This window comes from Acinonyx jubatus, chromosome A3, assembly GCF_027475565.1.
Source record: "Acinonyx jubatus isolate Ajub_Pintada_27869175 chromosome A3, VMU_Ajub_asm_v1.0, whole genome shotgun sequence".
In the NCBI taxonomy this organism is placed as follows: domain Eukaryota; kingdom Metazoa; phylum Chordata; class Mammalia; order Carnivora; family Felidae; genus Acinonyx; species Acinonyx jubatus.
Genome location: NC_069388.1, coordinates 66,802,234 through 66,815,477, shown reverse-complemented (window position 1 = coordinate 66,815,477; position 13,244 = coordinate 66,802,234). Strand labels below are relative to the sequence as shown.

The 13,244-nt window shown below is 41.1% G+C and overlaps 1 protein-coding gene across 2 annotated transcripts in view; it reads left to right on the top strand.

Annotated features, from left to right (window-relative positions):
• Window positions 1-2,175, top strand: part of FSHR (follicle stimulating hormone receptor) — a 171,927-nt gene extending 169,752 nt beyond the window's left edge. For both annotated transcript variants that reach the window (XM_027072494.2, XM_015074692.3), the window contains one exon: window positions 1-2,175. This exon is cut by the window's left edge and continues 2,779 nt beyond it. The gene's annotated coding sequence lies outside the window, so the exon portion shown is untranslated.
• Window positions 2,176-13,244: the final 11,069 nt, after the last annotated feature.

The window sequence follows — 13,244 nt, the reverse complement described above, 5'->3', positions numbered from 1 at the left end:
CTATGTGCCCTGGCATCATCTTGATCTGTTGTGAGCATCAAGTGAACACTAGAATGGTTATCTTTAAAAATAGTGTAGACCAGGGTGTCTGGCTGGCTCAGTGAGTTCAGTGTCCAACTGTTGATTTCAGCTTAGGTCATGATCTCACTGTTTGTCAGAGGGAGGCCTGGGTCAGGCTCTGCACTGACAGCACAGAGCCTGCTTGGGTTTCTCTCTCTTCCAATCTCTCTCTCTCTGACCCTCCCCCACTCAGTCTCTCTAAATAAACGTGAAATAAATAAAAATAAGTAGTCTAGACCTAGGCTCTTCAGTACAGTAGCCACTAGCCACATGTGGCTACTGAGCACTGGAAATATGGCTAACCAGTATGAGACATGCTATAAGTGCACACAACAGACTTGATTTCAAATAGTTACTGCCAAGGAAAAAATAAAGGATGTATGGTAACTCAGTAATTTTTTATACTGACTACCTACTGGAACACTACTATTTCGAACACATTAAGAAAAGTGTAAAATTAATTTCATCTATTTCTTTTGACATTTTTAAATGGAGCTACTAAAACACTTAAAGTCACCTATGTAGGTCATGTTTGTGGCTTATGTTATGTTTCTATTGGAGAACACTGGTCTAACCTGACATGAAAATAAAGCATTTTCATTTAGCATTTTCCTCTCTGGCCCCCACACCAGTTTGTCACACTGTTGGGTGTCCCAGCTCCATCTGCAGCCATACTTCATCCTTGTTTATGTCCAAAAGGAATAGGTTTCTGAATTTGGACTCAAAAGCAAGTGGCAGCTAAATTAAAACTAGGATACAGTATTAATTATTTTACAACATCGCTGTTGATGACACATTGGTTTAACAGATAGTGGTTCTAAGAGGCAAGAATATGTTTAAAGATAAATAAACGCCAAGAGAAGCTCATAAGACTTTTGTTCCATCGCTTTATCACTACAACACTTCCTGTAAAAGATGAGACTTTCCTTAAAAAAGCCAACATATTTATAGGGAGCTAAATTTAGTGCTCCTAAACTCTTAAGGGAAAAATACTTCCTGCATTTGAATAAAAACAGTTGGCGTCCAGTGTATCACTCTTTTCCCATAAAAAAAAAAAAAAGACAAAGATTATACAGGTCATACCTCTAGGCTGTGACTCAGAGTGGTGCTTCAGTCCCAGAGTGGTAACAGAAAACAAAACAAAACGAACAACAGAAAAAAAAAAAACAAAAAAATCAAGTATTATCCAACTTGTTTTTCTAAAATTTTTATTTCAAATCTCTAACACCACAGAGGACCAGTATCTCCCAGAGATTTTTCAAGTACCCATGACTTCAGAGGGATACTCAAAATATTGACACAGCCTAGGTACTGATCTTTCAGAATGAATACTGGCTGTCAACAATCCATTTGGCCATCCTCATGCAAACCAGGTGGCTGGCTGCCCTGTATAAGTTTCTCCCCAACTCTCTGACCTCAACTTGGGCCTTGCTTCCATTACTCTTTCCTCAGATTTTCACCTACCTAGAACTCCTTCAGTCTCATCCTGGCCATCTCTCGTATCACCTTCCTCACCTCCACCTTGCTCCAGATTCTCTTTCACTGCTTAAGAAGCAGTCAGACAATACAGAATGATCCTCAAAAGGATCAGAACAGAGACTGAGTGAGAAAATCCACAAGCTTTTAGCCAGCAGAATGATATGATGAACTAGATACACAGATTAATACATTTTTTATCTTGCCACATACAGGAACAGTACTGGTGGGGGATGGAGGGAGTAACACATGAGACTATTGTACGACAGGGCTCAGTGGTTAACAAAACATGGAGAACCCTTCAGACTTCATTTCTGGAAGTGGTACATGGAGAGAGGAATAAAACAAGAGAAAGGCTCTTCTGTACTTGCATCACCAAGATGCTACAGATCTTATCAGAAGTGACACTCTGCCTTGTTTTGTCCAGCATCATATATTATTCATTAGGAAATCAGAAAAAGATTACTGAAACTGGTATCTCAATTCTAGGGTGATGGCCACAAGTGTTGGAATCAGCAATTTATAAGGAAAGCTCATAAAGACAAACAATGAACTTTCAGCTTCTGAATAATCAAGGGCATTGGAGGAAGACAAATATATAGGATGTTTTGTTTAACATTGAAAAAAAAACAACTAAAAGTCAGCACAAAATAAAGCCCAGCCATGAGACTGTACTAACTTGTTCCCATCAAAATGGTTTCAGCTCAAGTAACAGAAATCCCAACTAAGAATGGCTTAAACCACAAAGCCAATTACATAAGATGCTGCAGACTTGGACTGGCAGCTCCATGAGCTCAAGGATCCAGGACCTTTCCATGTTTTTGTCCTGCCATCCTTGGAGTGTTCAGTCATGATTCCTCATTGGCAGCAAGGCTGTAGCAGTTCTACACACCACATACAGGTATAACCAAATCCAGAAACAAAATGTCGATCTTTACTTCCCTGTGTCTCTTTTCAAAAGGGAAGAAAATGTCTCCCAAAAGACCCTCAGAAAATATCTCTTCCTACCTATTATCTCATATTACTACCTTGGTAGCAAGAGAGATGGCAAACATGAACTCTGCTACAGTTAGCCTCTGTAGTGGAAAGACAGCTCTGTTAGCTAGGAAGGTGGAAGGGGAATATTCAGGGGGGGAATGTTGGGTTGGCAATCCCATCCTACAACCAGATTTAGCCCAAATCCTTATGGGATGAAACCATGGGGTTCAAGGTCAAGAAGCATACCACACCTTCACATCTCCCATTTTATGTTCTCATCCCTCACTCCTTTCCCCCTCCACCCATAGCCCATATTCCAACTTCTCCTCCCTATGTTAGTCTGTCCTTCCTGGGACAAACTCTAGAAGCTGTTTAGATCTTAAAGCAACCACTGGAGTCAGATATTACCTAAGAAATGTTCATTTAAGGCAAGATATGGAAATTGAAAAGAACAAAGAGAAGGGATAAAAGAAAAAAAGAAGTACAAGGACAGGAAAACGAGAGACATGAGAAGAGAGAGAGAAAGGCAAGACAAGTTAAAGAAAAGAGAAATTCAGAAGGAAACCAGGTTCAGATTGTATCTTTTTAGGCTGGTACTTGCCCATCTCCATCTTTAAACCCTTTCAACTTGTTGCAAAGGGTTCAACTCAAAACATTCAATGGGCTCGGCCTTAGATCCCAACAGAGAGGTCCATTGGTCATGCCATTATGTTCTAGACTTCCCATATACCATCATCTGGAGCCCTAGGATCTAGTTTAAAGGATAATAAGAAAATATTTCTGAAGGTCTTCAAAGCCTCTTTACTTCAGACATCAGAAAATGTAAGGAAAGCTCAGTCCTTTTCAAGACCTAAGTCTTCCTAATATTCTGTTCTAATAGCATTATCCACAGCCCCTGAGCTCTTTTCTTAGATAGGCCTCAAAAATACACTAAATCCCAAAATTGTAATAGCACTCTATTTTTGTGCTCTCAATTCCTTTACTTAACAAAAGATTCCTTGAATCTTGAAACATTACTTATAAACAAACCTACAAAGAGAAGAATATAAAAATCATCTTATTTCTAGTGATGCTCACCACATAAGATACAGAGAGAATTTTGGTTCTGCCTTTAGTGAATTTTCAGGCAATTTTTCCCACATGTATCATTAGCCAGGGTCATTCAACTTCCAGGTATTAATGAGTTACATGAAGATGAGGTTTGGATAGACAAGGTTTTAAGTTGTTTCATTCTTTTTCATTCACAAAGCCATATCACAGGGCTGTTATCCATAAATTAGTGAGTAAATAAATAATCTACCCAATGCCTACATGTTCCATAACATAGGAGAGAATGGGAAGAAGGGGAGGAAAGGAAGAAAGGAAGAAGAGAAGAAAACTTGAAAAATAGTAATAAAATGATACTTCATCCCATGTCTATAAAGTGATGGGAACCCTTTATAGGACACATCCTTGTAGAAATCCTTTCTCCATGTATCCCAACAAAATTCTCTTCTCCATGTATTTCCAAGTAGAACATAGGCTGCTCCCAGCCCAGGCTCCCAAACACCACAGCAAAGGTAGTACTTCCTCAGGTAATGACCCAGGAAGACCTCTATTCACTGTGACCTGATGGAACATTGGCTGGTGTGGTAAGCCCTCCTTCCTAGAATATCTGGAGGGCTTACAGCAGCTTAGTTAGTTTTCTACATCTGTAAACAGAATTAGACCAAAATTCAAGAGCCAAGTTACTTGTGGGAGAGAAGCTAATCAAAAGTCATATTAGTTAGCATTTGTAGTTATGCAAATATTTGGTGTTGAGATAAATTAGATCACTGGTGGCTACTTCCAGAAATCAAAAACTAACTTTAAAGAAGCCACACCATTCTGTTTTCCATCCACTCATTCAATAAGTAAATATTTATTAAGCACCTACTGTAAGTCAAATACCATTCCAGTCACTAAAAACACAATGGGGAGGCACCTCAGTGGCTTACTCATTTAAGCATCCAATTCTTGGTTTCAGCTCAGCTCATGATCTGTGAATCTGAGCCCCATGTCCAGTTCTGTGCTACTAGTGTGGGGCCTGCTTGGGATTCTCTCTTTCCCACTTTCTTCCCCTCTTCTGCTCATGCCTGCATGCTCGCTCACTCTCTCTCTCTCTCTCACACACACACACAAATAAATAAACTCTAAAATAAAATAAGAGGCACCTGGGTGGCTCAGTCGGTTAAGAATCCAACTTTAGCTCAGGTCTTGATCTCATGGTTGGTGAGTTCGAGCCCTGTATCAGGCTCTCTGCTGTCAGGATAGAGCCCACTTTGGATCCTCTGTCTCTTTCTCTCTGCCCCTCCCTCCACTATTCCCTAAATAAATAAACAAAAAATAAATAAAATATGAAAACATAGTGGTAAGTAATCAGACAAATTCTGCCCTTGTTAAGTTTACATTCTGTAGAGGTAAGAGAAGACATACAAGCTCAATAACATATTGAATGCTAGACACTCACAAGTGCAAATGACAGAACACAAATCAGGGAAGAAGGGTAGCATATGAAATGTCAGAAGATAATTTAAAGGCCTCCCTCAAGGGGTGACTTTTGACTGAAGACAGGAAAGTAGTAGAATATGGTACATGAGGACATTGAGGGAAGGATGTTCCAGAGAGAACACCAAGTTCAGTCCAAAAGGCTGGGGATAAGCTTGTTGTGTTCCAGAAAAATAAGGTCAGCGTGCCTGGAGCAGAAAAAATCAAGTGGGACAAAGACATGAAGCATAGGGAGCCAGATTATTTGGTTTTCTTTACTTCTAAAAAGGTCCAGGTAGACAAACAGAAAAAATTATATAAAAGGTTGTCTTATCGGGACACGTGGGCAGCTCAGTCAGTTGAGCATCCGACTCTTGCTTTAGACTCAGGTCCTGATCCCAGGGTCATGGGATCAAGTTCCGTATCAGGCTCTGTGCTGATTGTGGAACCTGCTTGGTATTCTCTCTCTACCTCTACCTCTCTCTCCCCCCACCACGCCCCTCTTCCTGCATGTTCTTGCATACTCTCTCTCTCAAAATAAATAAACATTTAAAAAAATAAAAGTTTTTGGTACTAAGCCAATGTGTAAACATTGCCTATCCTAGTCCTGAATGCTAGGAGATCTTGAATTCCAGTCACTTTTCATTTCCTTTAACAACGTGTCCCACCTCATCGTCCTGATTCCCCCAGCCCTACTTTACCTGTTCCACCATCATCTCTCTACTCCCCCCTGTAGCAAAGCTGCTCTCCTGTGGAGCTGTCACTTTGTAAGGGATATGATAAATGGTTCACACCACAGTGATAATAATCTCTTAAATTCCAATGGGCTTTACACATTCTAGAAAACTTTGACTTGCATTGGCTCATTAGATTCTCAAAATATTCTTGTGAGGTAGGAAGGGTTCTCTTGTTAGAGAGGAAGAAATTGCCATTCAGAGGCTAAATGGCCTATGTGGGGTCACGCAGCTAACAGAAAGCAGAGTGAAACTACAATTTGAGTCTCCTGCTATACGCTTCCTGAAGTTACATAAAAGTAGAGACATTGCAAACACTACTGAGCAGCCACTACATTTCCATACAGCTGGTGCTAACTGGTCACGGTGAAGCCTAGATGGTATAAATGTAATCAAATGAACAAGAAAAATAGAGTCACAAAGCAAAGCCCAGTTTTCAAGTGAGCAGGATTTTTACTAATTCCCTGAAACCTCATTTTTCCTACTGACCCTAAGCAAAATCCTGAGCTCAGCAAAAGCCAGGGGAAGATAAGGTCCATGAAGTATACTCTAAACCAGTACACCCCTAACTCATGCGCCATACTTGGCCATGAGCCAACGTGGTTAATAAGTTTCAAAACTCTAAGCTATTTCCTTAAGAAAGAAAGAAAGAAACTTTATGTGTATTTTTGTTCATCCTTAAAAAGAGTCAGCTTTTTTTGAAGTGAGTAAGACCATTACATGGCCTGTGCCCCTTTCTCTGCCATAATAAGTCATTTCACAAATGAAGCAATGTGAGGCAAAAGTGCCCTGAGATCTGGGCAGCTATGTCCCTGCCCTGACATCACACTGGAGAACCCCCACTCTGGCCCTCTTGTAGCCATGCCCCAGCCCTGCTAAGGAGTCTGAGTCCACAATGCCAAGGAGACATGACCACCCAGTCTGCACTGAACATGCTGATACTTAGTGCCCCAAAACCTCCTGCCCAAATACTCAGTGTTTGCCTTGTCCTCCCCATGGAAAACCACACCCCCCAGTGTGCATACCACAAGGCCTAAAGATTGCTGTTTGTGGGACATTAACAGACCTTAGAGTGTAGGCTGAAGCACACCATGCATGCTGGATGGAATCAGGATGAAAGAGAAGTGAGGAGAGGTACCTGAGTTGCTCACTCAGTTAAGTGTCTGACTCTTGGTTTCAGCTCAGGTCATGATCTCACAGTTTCATGAGTTCAAGCCCCTCATTGGGCTCTGCACTGACAATGTGAAGCCTGATTTGGATTCTCTGTCTCCCTCTCTCTCTGTCCCTCCCTCCATTCACGCCATCTCTCTCAAAATAAATAAATAAGCTTAAAAAAAAAAAAAAGGAAGAGGAGAGGAGCTGCAGGTCAATACCTCCATTTGCACACTTACGTAAGTTCTGCAGATGTTCATAATAGTATGCACAAAAAAGTGGAGATAAAGGGTGCCATCCCATCCCCACTACTGAGAGAACTACTCTAGGTTTTCAAGTTTTTCTAGATGAAGTGCTTTTTTGTTTTTAGACCAAATAATATACAAACTGTAATCACAAGTATCCACATAGCCTTAAGGAATGGGGTATAGCAGGGAACAAGGGGAGAAAGCTTTTCAGGGTCCCTACTATTTCCCTTGCCCACAGTCGCTCTGTGCTCTGTGAGAACATGACTCCAATCTGTGAGAACACATTAAGGGAGCCAGAGGCAGAGGAGCCCTGATGCGGACACTAAGACAAAGTAAATATAGCAGCTCCCTCCAACATGCCATCTCCCCACTGTGATAGTCCCCAAGTAAAGCCAAATCTAGTTAGAAGGTCACAAGCAGGTGGCAGTGACTAAGAAGAGAGTCCACCAACATTCCTCAGCATCTTTCTGACCACACCTTTGGCAGTAGTTTTGCAGGGGCTGTTGGATTAAAAAGACCTAAAAAAATCATCCTAGTCCTATGCAAAATGGCAGGCCAGCATTATCATCTTTGCTTGGGACACTCTGTTCTCTGCCCTTCAGTGAATTCCACCATGCTTATCAAAAACCTTGGCACCTGTCTCCATTTCCTTCCTCAATCCTGAACCTTCCTGGAGACTTCAGCATCCTCATGGATTCCCCCAGCCTAGACCTCACCTTCACAATGCTTTCACTTACTTATTCCCAGTGCTTTACACCTTCATCTACTTTGTCAACATACAGCCATAATTCTTATTTCCCAAACTACCCCTGTCCCTCTGAAGTTCTGCCCTTCAGAAACCTGCTCCCTGACTTCTTCACTACTCTACTGCCTTTTTCAAACCTTTCTTCCTGCAGTATGCCTCCTCTTTCAGGTTGTCATGTCTTTGTACATGCAATGCTCCCTGACTAAAAGGCCATCCTGACAGTTGCCTGCCTGATATGCCTACTCCATCTATTAAAAAGGCAGTTCAAACATGGCTTTTCCATTCAACCTAAGTTGATTAAGCACCTGTTAGGGAGAAGGCACCGTGATAGGCAGCAGGATTACAAAAATGAGTAAAAGGTCTTCCTTTCCCTACAGGGACTGGCTCAGGAAACTGACAAGGGAACATACAATTCCATCCATGTAGGAGTTAATCACCACTAGATCTGCCTTTTGAGACATGCTAAAGGGTACTATTCAACTGTAAATAAAAAGATACTAAGAAACAGTGTAAAAATATATGTATATATATATGTAAAATTCACTGGTAACTATAAATATATACCCAAAGTCCTTTTGGGTGCTATGCCTTTCTAACTTTGGAAGCTTTTACAGTTTTCTTTTTCATATCCTTCATGGTTACTGTGGAACATCTCTGTGTGAGGTCACCTTCTGTTTAGTAATCTGTGTCCCTCCCATTCAGGGTCTTTTTTTTCCCTTCTGTGATTTTGAGGGGAACTTATACCTCAATCCTCCTGATTTCTCAACTTGGCATCTGTTCATTTTCTGATGCCTTCTGGGGAAATTCCTTATTCCAGTATTTATCTACTAGTAGATTCTTTGGCTGTACCCATTCATTTTATGCAGCCAATCCATTGAGTGCTTTATTTCACCAATTATATTTGGATACAAATAAACCAGTTGGTTCCTATTCATATTTGCTTCTCCCTGCTTTTTTTTTTTCAATATTCTCCTTCATCTCTAAGGATAATTACTATGCTTATTCTTTATATAAGCTGCTTCCTCTGGTTTAACTCCTCTTGTTAAATTTCTTTCATAGAACTTTTACACCTCACATGTCTGGCCACATTTCCTTTTAAGTGAATCCTTTATTCCCTTAAGACTACCAGCTGCTTTGCAAAGACTATCTACCTGGGAGAGCTATAAAAACAGACTTTGCTTAGTCTCCAGGTGAATGAAAGGAGGATGGTCTTCAAGGTGGAAAGTCTCAAAGGTTACCCTCTGAATTCAACCATTCCCAGATCCCCACCTCCACCAGGCATTCCCCTGGTCTCCAGGGAACATCTCATCACTTCATAGCCAGGCATGTCCTCATACACACAGACTCTTCGGTGTAATTGCCTAGTCCACTGGATAGAGGAAGACAGAATAAGGAAATGCTCAGTGGTCTAGGTGTTGTGGCTGTTGGCTTTTCACTTTGGTCCTGGAGCTGCCCTCACACTACCCTGCCACTCCCGCCTTGTATTGCTGCTTTTCTGCCCACAAAGGCAGGCAATGCATCACCAGAGTAACATGGGGAAGAATAAGGACACACGAGAAATCACTCTTCCAGCCAATCTTTTGGATGTCCCTGGCCTTCCTCCTTAGTCTGTCATTTCTCCCATGCTGGCAGCCAAACACATTCATCTCCCTGGGGTTCCCAGTTTTTCTGTCAGTTAATGAAAATGGTTGAGATCCACCTCTCTCTTTTTCCTCTGACATCTCCATTGTTCGGTTCAAAAAAGAAAGCCAACACCATGCAAAGACTGAGCCATATGGGACTCCAGGTATATTAAGGCCATATAATAACAACTTTGTCAAGAGAAAGGTTTTTAAAAACACTGTAAGACAAGAGTAGTGATGACTGAGTGCAGAGCCAGATTACATGCCAGCTCGTAGCTCAGGCTACACAGCTCTCTTGACATCTTCAAACCAAAAAGAGAATTTCAGAATCAATTTAATTTAATCAAAGCTCAGCAGGGGCACTAGAGATCAACAACTGCTCAAAGGCAGTAGTAGCTCCTAAGAGTCAGTCACAGAAGCATATGCCTTAGGATATAGTCCCTGCCTTCATCTAACTCAGCTTTTCTTTTAAGCTACCTTTTCAAACTTCCATAGCTCTCTATAGGTTCCTTTCCTTCCCTGATATCCAGTCTTACTCTAATTTTATTCATCCTGTCCCAATAAAAAGATACAGACAATGGCTAAGATAAAGAGTCTTTCATGAATTCTTGTATCAAAAAGGCTACAGTCCAGGTTCTTCCATGGCTTCTGGGTAAACACTAATTACCCTGAGATTTAACAAGACATTATGGAAATTTGGGATGACAAAGGACAGAATCAAGCTCCTTTTCTCTGCTAAAAGGAATTTAGCATTTGCATGCAATCCTATGGAAAAAGAGAAAAGCAGCCAGGACTTGAGTCTTCTGGAAATTTGCCCTGCTAGAGACTGGATTTTCTCCTAATGAAACAGCATGAACTTAAAAGCCAAGTCACTTCTGGATAAATGGCCAAAGTGTTCCTCATACAAGGCCCTTTAAGTAAGCATTCAATAAAAATCCTCTCGTATTAAAGGTGAGAGTGAAAATACATCTTCAACATATTGAACATCCTAAGACTTCCCAAGTCCCTCCATTGTAAAACAGGGACCCAAGTCCATCACCACAGGTTATGAGGATTCAAGACAGCAAAGGATGTCCTGACCAATCAATAATAATAGCCAGAAATTATGAGCATTTCCCATTTATCCTCCTGTCTATGGTTCTAGACCTAAGTAGCCTCACACACAAACACAAACACACACCACAAAACCATTATAGAACTTTTTCCCTCTCAGCCTTTATCTCTATCCCCTTTTCTATCCCAGCCTGTAGCAAAAAGTCATACCCTTGGTTTTCACAATGAGGAAAACATCTACTAAGACTCCATCCACCTGACCAAAACATCAAAAATTAAAAAAAAAAAGTAGATAGTGACCACGATTCTTTAGCCTGTTCTTTCTTCTCCTTTCAAAAGAGACACTAAACCACAACCTCCCTTTCTCTTCACTGATAAAGCAGAAAAAGATCTTGGGGAAAACTGGCTCAGCCTCTAACAACTTAGGTATTATCATCTCCCATTTTATAGATGAAGCAACTGAGGCCCCTAAAAGTGACTTACAAATATTCCACATCAAGTGTCAACAGCTGAACTAGAATTTAGGTTTTGTACTTTCTAAAAGTTAAAACTTTTCCCCATTCCTCCACACTGGCAGTTGTTTGCCAGATGCTCAAGAATTCTTAATTCATCACAATCTGTGCAAAGAGTTGGGAGGACACTGGTATTCCTCAATCTTTATTCAAATCTCATCAACCACTGCATTTCACAACATCACAAAAGCTTCTCTATTGCATTGTGTTGGGTTTTCAACCACCTTTAGTTGACTTTTTGCCACTCTTTCTTAATGGGCACTTCACCAGGACGATACAAGGTCACCATCTAGTGGTAAGATCCTCTAACTGCAAGCTACGTAGCCCATCTGAGATTCTTCTCTGCACCCCTTTGCCTTATTCCCACACCCACCTCCCACCCCTGCAGTTATTTCCAAACTCCCAGAAATAATTTGCAAAGGAAATAAAGAATTTCCAGTTATGTCACAAAGTACTTTTAAGATTATTTTAATATTGGGGCACCTGGGTGGCTCAGTTGGTTAAGCACCCAACTTAGGCTCAGGTCATGATCTCACCAAGCTCAGAGCCCCACATTGGGTGAGCTCAAGGCCCACTTCAGGTTAGCTTAAACCCCACCTCGGACTCTGCACTCTCTCTCCCTCTCTAAGCCTTGTGGCATTCTCTCTCTGCCCCTTGCTCAGTCACATGCACCCTCTCTCTCTCTCGGGGTGTGTGTGGGGGGGGGGGGGGAGTTATTTTAAGATTTAGACATTTACTAAGGCAATACAGAGTCATATTACATAATTATCTAGCTGACCAGAAATCTACTTTTAGTGTCGTAAACCTTGAAATACAAAGAGACATCACTAGATGTCTAGAACACTAGATATGAACTATATGGTGAATGATTGTAGATGCCCATAAGTTGAGGTGAGCTGAGTGTTAGAGTCTACTTCACTGAAGGAGCTCTACGATCTTAGCAACTTCCCAGGTACCTCTCAAACAAAAGCAACTACTTCTGAGAAGCATGTGAATTCTGATTCTGCTCTCAAACAAGTATTTATTGAATATCTACTCTAGGCTTAAAAATATGAGGTATGTTACGTAAGATTGAACATTCCTCAAGAAATTGCTTTGGCCCCTCACTATTCTGTAAACTCTACTACTTCATATTAAGCAAATAAGCTCAATGGCAAATTCTATCACCTTTTTCCAGTCCCAAACATAAGTCCCTCTGTAGCCTATAGCACCATTAAGCAAGTGCTCTTCCTAAAATAAAACTCTTGTCCATCCTTACTTCCTTGACATATATACTCTTACTTGTAAGCCCACCTCCCTCCTCACCTATCTAATTGTTGGTGCCCCCATGCCTCCCCAAGTCTGTTTCCCCCAAGATCTAGTTTGGGGCTCCTTCTCTTTTCCTTCTTTTCACTTTATCTTGACTATCACATTTGTAGCTTTGATTATCATGTGTCTATCTCACCCTGATTTTTATTCTAAGCCCTAGATTCATATTTTTAACTGCCTACTGATTATCTTTCCCTAAGATTTCAAACTCTATGTGCCTAAAATCAGATCAGCAATTTCCCCTCCAAACTCCACTCCTCTTTGTTCACCACTTCAATTCATCAGGCTCCATCTTCTGCTGCTACTTTAACTCCTTCCTTCCTTTCCTAATATGCTATCATCTCATTACTTTCTGGGGCAGTCAATTCTGTATCTTCATTGATCTCTCCCATACCTTTCTCCCTCTTCCCAAGACGACTAGTCTGATTCAGGCCCTCTTTCTCTTCTACTCTGAATATATCTTGCAAGTATTATTTGTTCTGTGCATATTATGTACCAATCATTTGCTAGGCACTGAGAATATAGCAGGGACCAAATGAGACAGCAGCCTTGCCCTGATGACACTTATATGTTATTATAGGTAAAGAGGAAAAACATAAAAGAAAGGTGTAAAAAAAAAAACTTGAACATTTTCATCCTTGTCTCCTTGAGTCAATAAAACAAGATCACTATCGTCTCAAACCTTTGGTTTCCTCTGCTGCTCTACCCTTTTTAAGTAACCTATAATAGAGGTGCCTGGGTGGCTTAATCAGTTAAGCATCTGACTCTTGATTTTAGCTCAGGTCATGATCTCGCAGTTTGTGACTTCAAGCCCTGCATCAGGCTCTGCACTGCTCTCCCTCCGCCCCTCC